This window comes from Schistocerca cancellata, chromosome 12 (assembly GCF_023864275.1).
Source record: "Schistocerca cancellata isolate TAMUIC-IGC-003103 chromosome 12, iqSchCanc2.1, whole genome shotgun sequence".
NCBI classification, from domain to species: domain Eukaryota; kingdom Metazoa; phylum Arthropoda; class Insecta; order Orthoptera; family Acrididae; genus Schistocerca; species Schistocerca cancellata.
Genome location: NC_064637.1, coordinates 33508120 through 33518429, shown reverse-complemented (window position 1 = coordinate 33518429; position 10310 = coordinate 33508120). Strand labels below are relative to the sequence as shown.

At 43.9% G+C, this 10310-nt stretch overlaps 1 protein-coding gene across 1 annotated transcript in view; it reads left to right on the top strand.

The window, feature by feature from the left end:
* The first annotated feature begins 795 nt into the window (after positions 1-795).
* The window catches only part of LOC126109722 (angiotensin-converting enzyme-related protein-like), a 399281-nt gene continuing 389766 nt past the window's right edge, over positions 796-10310 (top strand). The window contains exon 1 of the mRNA XM_049914776.1: positions 796-964. The gene's annotated coding sequence lies outside the window, so the exon portion shown is untranslated. The remainder of the gene's footprint in view (positions 965-10310) is intronic.

Here is a 10310-nt window from a genome sequence, read left to right as displayed (position 1 = left end):
CTGTCACTTTTCTTACGCCATGTGTTTGATGCTCCTTTCTGTCGGCATTGTTTTTAAAACAGCACTGATCGCGTTTCCCATTTTCTGTAAAAACGCATTATTTCAAAGCAAGGCAAATTTTACGAATAAAAATTACTCGTATTTTTAAGAAAGATTTATTTAACCGGTCGGTTTTCTGCATCCCCATACACCCATGCGCAGCTTTTTCCCCTACAATCCACGCATCAAGGCATTAGAACGTTCGCTTTCTACAGCTCGAGAAGGGCTGTATGAGGAAAAGACAGAAAAGGTCGGCGGCACTAGTTCAGCTTTGTTTTGTAAAGGTTCGCATCCAACTAGACTGTACAATAGCGCAGAAACTCGTGCCACATTGAGGAATCGGTTCAATTTGCCGTGGACGGGTTGAAAACCAACATCCCGAGACAGGCATCATTGCTAAAATCACAGTCTTTCCCGTCGCTCTGGGCAGTATGAAATACATAGTTTAGTGGAGTCGTAGAAAGTCATTACAGGAAATTCGTGTGAAGTCTGTGATGAACGAAAAGCGAATACTCCAGATTCAGTAGCGGCCAAGAACCCGCTCTTGCGGACTTCCATTCAGTGGACGGAACTTAAATGACGTCATGAACATCTGTCCATAAGCATGCACAGCCAGTCTCTGGCGAGACGCATGCGCGGTCCATGAGTTATCACAAACTTGTCTCTCCCTCTCTCGATCTTTTGCCGCGTAGCGTTGGCTACACTGGTCTCCAATAGTACGTATGGCGGCCGCAAGAGGTCAGTCTCTCCCCTCGCGTCACGAGTTGGACTTCAGTAGGCGATCAAACATCGCGGTGTGGACACGGTTGGGAGGTCGGTGAAAGCGTCGTGCGCGGTACATGCCGCAAAGCTTCAAGTGCTCGCCTGCTGCGGGGAACTCTTACATAGGTCGCAAGCAGCGGCCAGCGTTGGCGACGAGCGGAAGGTATGTCCAGCGAGCGTCCTTTATTTCGCCACCTGTTTCCAGCACTTTATGCTTCGAAAGCACCCAAGTCCTTATGTTGAAGACAACAGGGATCTGCAAAACAAACCCACCCTTGTCTGGAATGCGCAAAATGAGGTTTGGCCGCAGCGCATGCTCGTGGAAATTTGCATAGAATGAATTACAACTTTATAATATAAAGTAATTTACTGTATGGGACGTTAAGAGAGCTGTCGCAGAGAGATTAACAATAATGCACAGGAGTCCACATGAGGGGAAAATGCCTGCCGTGAAATCCACGATACTGGTGGGAACGCGCGTTAGAAGCTTTCGGCCACAGGTGGATTCGTGTCGCAAGCCTACACTGGGAAGTTGTGCTAGGAAATTGTCCGTTCCTACAGGTGTCTACAGAATCACCTGCAGTCACGAAACAGCTCTACAACCGAGCTAAGCGCGTGACACGCCATTACCACTGCAACCTGTTAACCCTTATGCAGTGTAGATATTTCTTAACGCACTTCATATAGCAAATCTCCCGTAGTTGCGGAAACATTCTGGTATTTTCAGTTTCCATAGAACGGTGTAAGCTAGAGGTGCTGCCATGGAGCTATACACTGGACGCAATTCACTGAAAGGTCGTTTGAAAAGAAAAGACTAAAGCAAGTTATGTCATGGTGATTAATAAGCAATATGGGATTTTCCAAAGTTTATTCCCCGCAGGTTAATATCAGCGATTACGTTCATTCTTTAATTCTGAAACACATGAAGTTTAGAATGTTACATAATGACAGATACTAATTTTTAAATGTTTTGACCATTTTCATGTTTCTGTACAATACTGCCATCAGTTTTTGCTGGTTTTTCCATCTTAAGTTTACAGCAGTTAGAGTATTTTTCAATATACGCGATTCGCGTTTGGTTATAAAGTATCTTACGTCGTCATTCTGGAAATACCGCACCGCATGCATGTATTTTCATTTTAGTATTTCCAGATTAAAACAGTATCTTTATACAACTGGAGCACAATTTACTTTGATGTTAAATGTGCTGATCCAGTGTTTCTTCATTCGTTGTTTAGGAAGGCTGGAATCGAAGAAACGTGGTTGTACATTCACTATTTCGCAAATTTTTGCTCTTTATGAATCCGCTTTTTCTTACTCTGCATTTTTTTCCCACTTCCCTTCACTTTCGTAAACTTCAGAGAACCTGCTCTAGTTTTCACATGTTCCGCACTCAACGCAGTGTTTGTGTATTCATTTGTTTTCTATGTATGTTCGGGTATTGCCAACATTGCGAAAGCAATTGTTTTTCAGGTGTATGCTAGTATGTTTTCAGCTGAGACGTGAATGTAGTTGGGGGAAGGAGCGGGTTTACTTTTCGTATTTGTTAATAATGTGACGTGCCCAATATGCTTTCCTCATACAGCAGGTCATCTGAACCAAGTGTCTGTTCTTAATTTGTGACCTTGAATAATGTTCGTATTCTCTGTCGGAAATTAATGCTATGTTTTGACAATTTTGCCGGTACTGAGTCATGTGACGTGCGTTGGCCTCGATTTACCAGGTGACTGCATTGAATGAATCCTCGTGTGCGTTAAGTATAAACGTCGATGAATAACATCTGACGCGGAAAAAATTTGAAAATGTGCCCTTTGCGGAAGGCTTCACAATACTCCGAGGAACTCATGCATGAAATAAAAGGTGTGAATGTGTGCCACAAGATAGCGTTTGGACTTTTTTTAGACTATTTTTTCCACTCCTGCTGGATACGTACTGGGAAAAGGAAGCTCCGAGCTAGCGCGCTTGCAATTATAAACAAATATTGCCTATATTTCTGCCTAGTGTTCAATAAGCGACTCTTTGAATGAGTTAAAAAAATGACGTAGAACATTGGCACGTCACTAACGACATACGTAAAGTACGCGAACCGACACCGCAGATATTTTCCACCGACCATGTCGCTGTGAATATTGTGTGAGACTTTGCTATCATCCGTAAATTATACCGCAGATTGTAATAGTTAAAAACAGTTTTCTCAATTCTGGGTTTTTAGACTGGAAAAAATCTTGTATTGAAGACCGAAGTAACCGTCTCTTGTGCGCACTAGTGAGATACAGTATTTCGGGGTAAACTGTTCATCTGCCTGTACTCTGAAAACCACTGAGATGTGTGGGGCAGAGGGTACGTCCTACTGTACCAGTTATTAGGGTTTTTCCAGTTCCATTTACATATGCAATGCGGGAAAAATTGCTGTTAAAATCCATCTGTACTTGCTGTAATTAATCTAATCTTGTCTCACTATTCCTACGAGAGCGATACGTAGGCGATTGTAGTATATTCGTAGTCACAATGTAAAGTCCGTTTGTTGAAACTTTCAAGTAGGCTTTCTCGGGAAAGTTTACATCTATCTATAAGTATCAGCCAGTACAGTTTCTTCAGCATCTCTGACTCTCCCACGGATCGAACAAACCTGTGACAACTCACGCTGCCCTTTCATGTATACGTTTTACATACCCGTTTAGTCCTATTTGGTACAGATCCACAAATTTGAGAAATATTCTAGGGAGGGTCGCACGAGTGATTTGTAAAGTATCCTCTGTAGATTGATTGCATTTCCCCAGTATTTTAACTATAAATCAAAGTCTGCCACCTGCCTTACCCACTACTGAGTCTGTAAGATCATTCCAATTCATATATTTTTCACCGATTCCAGATGTGACTGACATCATACTCTTAGGATACTACGATTTTTCGTTGTATAAAGTGCATAATTTTACAGTTCTGAACATTTTAAGTAAGTCACCAGTATTACCACTACTTTGAAATCTTATCAAGAGCTGACTGAATAACTGTACAGCATCTTTCAGATAGAGCTTCGTGATAAGAAAGCGAGCTGAAAAGTAATCCCCCGAATTTAAGTGAAACGTCAAAGCATTTTAAAGAAAACTCTTACTGTTTTGCATCTTCATTCTTCATATCTTTCTCAACATGTTCACTATGATGGCGAAGACATGTCTTCCACCGAGAGATCAGTTTGTCGATACTGTCACTGTATATGTAATGAAACTTCCCGGCAGATTAAAACTGTATGCCGGACCGAGACTCGAACTCGGGATCTTTGCCTTTCGCGGGCTGTGGCTAAGCCATGTCTCCGCAATATCCTTTCTTTCAGGATTGCTAGTTCTGCAAGGTTCGCAGGAGAGCTTCTATGAAGTTTGGAGGGTAGGAGACGAGCGTACTGGCAGAAGTGAAGCTGTGAAGACGGGGCGTGAGTCGTGCTTGGGTAGCTCAGACGGTAAAGTACTTGCCCGCGAAAGGCAAAGGTTCCGAGTTCGAGTCTCGGTCCGGCACACAGTTTTAATCTGCCAGGAAGTTTCATATCAGCGTACACTCCGCTGAAGAGTGAAAAATCTCATTCTTTATGTGGAATGCTTGACCATGTTGACGTAGCCACAACTTGACATGTGCTTGCCGCGCTTCATCACTATCAAAGTCCTCGAAGGTATCCTTTGTTTTAGAAGCAGATGAAAACGTGAAAATATTGCTGGACCATGTCTGGACAGTATGGATGATGGTCGATGGAAGTTAACCGAAGGTTCTGGATTGTTGTAGACGTTGCAACGCTCATGTGAGGTCTGGCATTGTCGTGCTGCAGGAGAGAGTGCTCCACGTCTGGAGAAAGTTTTCTGCGGTTACAAACTCTATTACAAATGGTTCAAATGGCTCTGAGCTCTATGGGACTTAACATCTGAGGTCATCAGTCGCCTAGAACTTAGAACGAAATAAACCTAATTAACCTAAGGACATCACACACATCCATGCCCGAGGCAGGGTTCGAACCTGCGACCGTAGCAGCAGCGCGGTTCCAGACTGAAGCGCATAGAACCGCTCGGCTACTCTGGCCGGCCCAAACTCTATTACAGGACCGTTGCTAGGTGTTTTGATGCCCCAGACAAGAAGTGAAAACTGACGTCCCCTCCTTTTTAACTACCATCGGTCTCCCCAACTTCCCCCCCTCCACCACCACCAATATCCAACGTCACAGCAGTGCAAATCCCCTGTTATACTTTGTCATTAAACCGAGATGACCAGACGTCATTTTCTGAGGACAGCCCTCAATTTTCGTGTTTTGTCCCCAATTCCTTTAAAATTTCAGTTTTGAAATTTCCCAAAATAATTGAAATTGGAAGAATCTACTGAACATTTTAAACAAGAACTCAGCTGAATATACGACCAATCCAAAAACATGTGACGTCCGTTACTTTTTTGTTTAATTGCAAGAAAATGTACTAACAAAGGTGTGGAACTATTTTCTGCTGCGAATGAAATCCCCTTGAATTTACAAATTAGGCAATTTTCATGGGAGAAGTGGTGGTGTTTCTGTTTTAATTGAAATATTTTTAGAATGAGGAATAAATCTCGTGTTTTTTCAGCATCCACTTACTTGTAATTAAATAAATAAATGACGCCTTGTTTGCATTTTCTATTGAGTGTTCAACTTTTGCTAGCCGCAGTGGTCTAAGCGATTGGCTTCTGATAATTCATCCGAAATGTGTTCGGCTTCAAATCCCGGTGACGCATGGATTTTGTTTGTCTTAAGGCAGTAGCCCTGGAGTCATTGGCCCTAAGTGCATCTTTTCATTAGGCCTATAGTGTTTCTTCACGCAGAGTTTCTGGACGTGGAAAATTTCTTCATCTCTACAATAAACTTTTGGCTTCCGGTTTTTTTCTTGCTCAGTATCACAATGAAACTTCAGTAGGAAATCAAAATGTAGCTTTGTTTTTATGTGAAGTTATATTTATGAGTAAGATTTAAAATTTATCGGAAGTAATGACCTGAGTGATTGCACTTAATTTTTATTTTATACTTATTCCATATTAAAAGTGTCAGTCAAATTCACCGTATGTTTAATGGACAATCATGATACAGTTCATACGTTCTTGACTATCCATCAGCATGCCAGCCCATATGTCCCGCTCGAGCGCTGAATCAAGGACACATTTCTTTCCGTTTTGTACTCAGTTTCAGTTTTGAGGCAAGTGTTTACTAACGTCAAAGTAGAGGCACAAGTAACTGTTCCGCACGCTTTTGAAAACAATAAGGTGTTTTAGTTTTTCTTCTTTTTCCATTTTTCTTCTCATTTGCTCATTTTTTCACTGTTTGGTTCGAAATTAGTTCCGCCCTTTGCCACTCCTAAGATTTTGCCGCCCTAGGCGGCCGCCTCGTCTTGCCTAATGGTAGAAACGTCCCTGTTCTATTAGGCACCCTGTTTCTCGCGCACCGACACAGGTACGGTACACACCGCTATGCTACAACAAGCAGCACTCCAGCGATAGAGGGGTGCAACTTGCGTCAGCAAAGGGGAAAAGTCTAGTTGCATGACATGTAATACCTCAACCGGTGTTGAAAACAGAACTAAATTCAGATACTTTACTTTTCAGCACGACCTCGTAGATAACTCTCCTCTGCAAAAAGTCTGAGATTATCATCATCATCATCATCACGCTATAGGCTATCCTACATCCACCGAACCCGCTTACTGTAGTCAATCTTTTGTCTTCCTTCCCGTAATTACGAAATTGACGATTCTTCGAGGCCTCTGAATGTTTTGTCAGCCGATCCCTCCTTTTATACAAGTTGGGCCATAACTTTTCCTCCCCAGTTCGATTAACTGCCTCATTAGTCTACCCATATAGTTCTCAGTATTCTCGTGTAGCACTAAGTTTCAAAAGTTCCTATACTTTAGTCTGGACTGCTTATAGTTCATATTCCACTTCCGTACAATGCTCCACTTCAAATACAGCCAGAAGAAACCTACTATTTACATTTATATTCGATTTTAATAATTTCTCGTTTTTAGTTGTAGTTTTCTTGCTATTGCGAGTCTATATATTATATGCTTTGTACTTTGTTCTACGTCAGCTGTGAGGACGGGCCGTGAGTCGTGGTTGGATAGCTCAGGTGCCCGCCGGCCGGTGTGGCCGAGCGGTTCTACGCGCTTCAGTCTGGAATCCCGCGACCGCTACGGTCGCAGGTTCGAATCCTGCCGCGGGCGTGGATGTGTGTCATGTCCTTAGGTTGGTTGGTTTTAAGTACTTAGAAGTCTAGGGGACTGATGACCTCAGATGTTAAGTCCCGTAGTGCTCAGAGCCATTTGAACCATTTAAAATCCGGCACGGTAACTCAGCGTATTCGGTCAGAGGGTTAGCTACCCTCTGTAACAAAAAACTGAGTGAATGGATCGACAAAGAACTTAAACAGATGTCTTACGACGTCCGCCCCGAGCAGATGCAACGAACGAAAGTGAACAAAAAAAGTGTTAGAGCAGATGTTAAGTCCCGTAGTGCTCAGAGCCATTTGAACCATTTAAAATCCGGCACGGTAACTCAGCGTATTCGGTCAGAGGGTTAGCTACCCTCTGTAACAAAAAACTGAGTGAATGGATCGACAAAGAACTTAAACAGATGTCTTACGACGTCCGCCCCGAGCAGATGCAACGAACGAAAGTGAACAAAAAAAGTGTTAGAGCACTTGCCTGCGAAAGGCAAAGGTCCCGAGTTCGAGTCTCGGTCCGGCACACAGTTTTAATCTGGCAGGAAGTTTCATATCAGCGCACACTGCGCTGCAGAGTGAAAATCTCATTCTGGAAACATCCCCCAGGCTGTGACTAAGCCATGTCCTCCGCAATATCCTTTGTTTGGAGTGCTAGTTCTGCAAGGTTCACAGAAGACCTTCTGTGAAGTTTGGAAGGTAGTAGGCGAGGTACTGGCGGCAGTAAAGCTGCGAGGACGGGGCGTGTGTTGTGCTTGGATAGCTCAGGTGGTAGAGCACTTACCTGCGAAAGGCAAAGGTTCCGAGTTCGAGTCTCGGTCCGGCACAAAGTTATAATCTGCCAGGAAGCTTCATATCAGCGCACACTGCGCTGCAGAGTGAAAATCTCATTCTGGAAACGTCAGTTAGGATGCTACCCAAGTAGCCAAACTCATCGACTATCTCTTTGATAGTCACTATTAATGGAACAAAATTACAATTCTTGCAAGAGGGGACGGTTATTTTGTGTATTGGAAGTGACCCTCATTAGCAACCAAACAACGTCGATGCCGCTGAATTGTTGACCGAACGACGGATGTCAGTGTTGCTGGTGTGATAGCCGTACAGGGTGCCTGGGCGCCTGCATGGTTTCTCGTAGCTCGTTCTGTGCAGCTGGCTTCTGTTGATAAAGGAAAAGGCTTGGTAAATGTTTTGTCTGGAGTGTGGCGCTATATGGGGCAGAAACATGGACGCTGAGACGAGAGGATGAAAAAAGGTTAGAAGCATTTGAGATGTGGATGTGGAGGAGAATGGAGAGAATAAGCTGGATGGAAAGAGTGAGTAATGAAAGAGTATTGGAAAGGGTTGGTGAGGGAAGATGTCTGCTGAACGTTGTAAGAGAAAGGAAAAAGAACTGGTTGGGACATTCATTAAGGAATGCTTGCTAGCAGATGCTTTGGAAGAATTGGTTTGTGGGAGAAGACCGAGAGGAAGAAGGAGGTACAAAATGATAGACGACATAAAGGGAAGAGGAAATTATGCAGACTTGAAGAGAATGGCAGAAGAGTGGACAGCCTGGAGAGCTACCATGTGAAAACCTGCCTTTTGGCAGAACACTGGTGGTGGTGGTGATTACCATTCTAACACGGACTAGTTTTGCTCAAACAACAGTCTTACTTTATTCATTGCTGGAAAACGTGAGCTAACATGCGTTGACGAAACAGTGGACTATGCTACCGCGCAAAATTGCAACGACATGTCATTTTGTTCCGAAGATATTAACTGTCAGAGTGACTACGTTTCTCTAGACCCCTCTGTATACTCCGCAAAGCCACCTTACTGTGTGTGGCGCAGGGTACGATGTTCAGGCTACCAATGTCACTGTTTCCTGTTGCAGTCGCGTACAGTTCTCGGGAAGAATGATGGCTGGAAAGCCTCCATGTTGCCTCGAATAACTGTGATTTTGCCTTCGTGGTCTTTTTGCGAGACGTATATAAGAGGAAGCAATATATTGGTTGGCTCTTCTAGGAACGTTCGCTGTCGGAACATTAACAGCAGACCACAGTGTGATGCAGTACGCCTCTCCTGCAGCGTCTGTCATTGGAGCTGGCTGAACACCTCCGTGACGCTTCCGCGCCAGCTAAATAAACCTGTAACGAAGCGCGCTGCTCTTCTTTGAATCATCCGTATTTCCTCTATCAGTCCTATCTGGTACGGATCGCCGGCCGCCATGGCCGTGCGGTTCTAGACGCTTCAGTCCGGAACCGAAGAGACTGCTACGGTCGCACGTTCGAATGCTGCCTCGGGCATGGATGTGTGTGATGTCCTTAGGTTAGTTAGGTTTAAGTAGTTTTAAGTTCTAGGGGACTGATGACCTCAGATGTTAAGTCCCATAGTGCTCAGAGCCATTTGCACCATTTTTGGTACGGATCCCGTGCCGACGAGCAGTGTTAAAGTATTGATCGAACGAGTGCTTTGTAAAATACTTCCTTTCTTGATGAACTGCATTTCTTGAGAATTGGTCCAATGAAATTATCTGGCATTTGCCTTACTCGCAATTAATTTTATGTGGTCGTTTCACTTGAAATCATTCCGTACGGATATTCATAGATATTTTATGGAAATGACTCTTTCAGATAGTTCTGCAGTTATGTGATCATATAATAGTGTCATATCCTAATGTAATACCTCCGTTGTCGCCTTATTCAATACCATTATATTCAGTTTTTATTCTTTTGCCTATCCATTAACGCCAGTTGGTGACCAAACCGTGCATCTCTATTCTTTAAAATGGCTCTAAGCACTATGGGACATAACATCTGAGGTTATCAGTCCCCTAGAACTACGTAAACCTAACTAATCTAAGGACATCACACACATCCATGCCCGAGGCAGGATTCGAACCAGCAGCAGCAGCAGCGCGGTTCTGGACTGAAGCGCCTAGAACCTCTCGGCCACAGCGGCCGGCCTTTATTCTTTGATCCGTAGCATGTTGTCGCTGATCAGCGTCATAGTGTGCACCACTTTGTTATGTAACCAAGATGTTCTTCTGCGACCTTATTCTTCTTTTACCCTCGATCTCCCCTTCTGTTAGCTGTAGAAGTACGTAAGTTCCTGACAGATTAAAACTGTGTGCCGGACCGAGACTCGAACTCGGGACCTTTGCCTTTCGCAGGCAATTGTTCTACCATCTGAGCTTCCCAAACACGACTCGCGATCCGTTCTCGCAGCTTTACTTCCGCCAATACCTCGTCTCCTACCTTCCTGGTCCTGAGTTCGAGTCTCCGTCCGGCACACAGTTTTAATCTGCCAGGAAGTT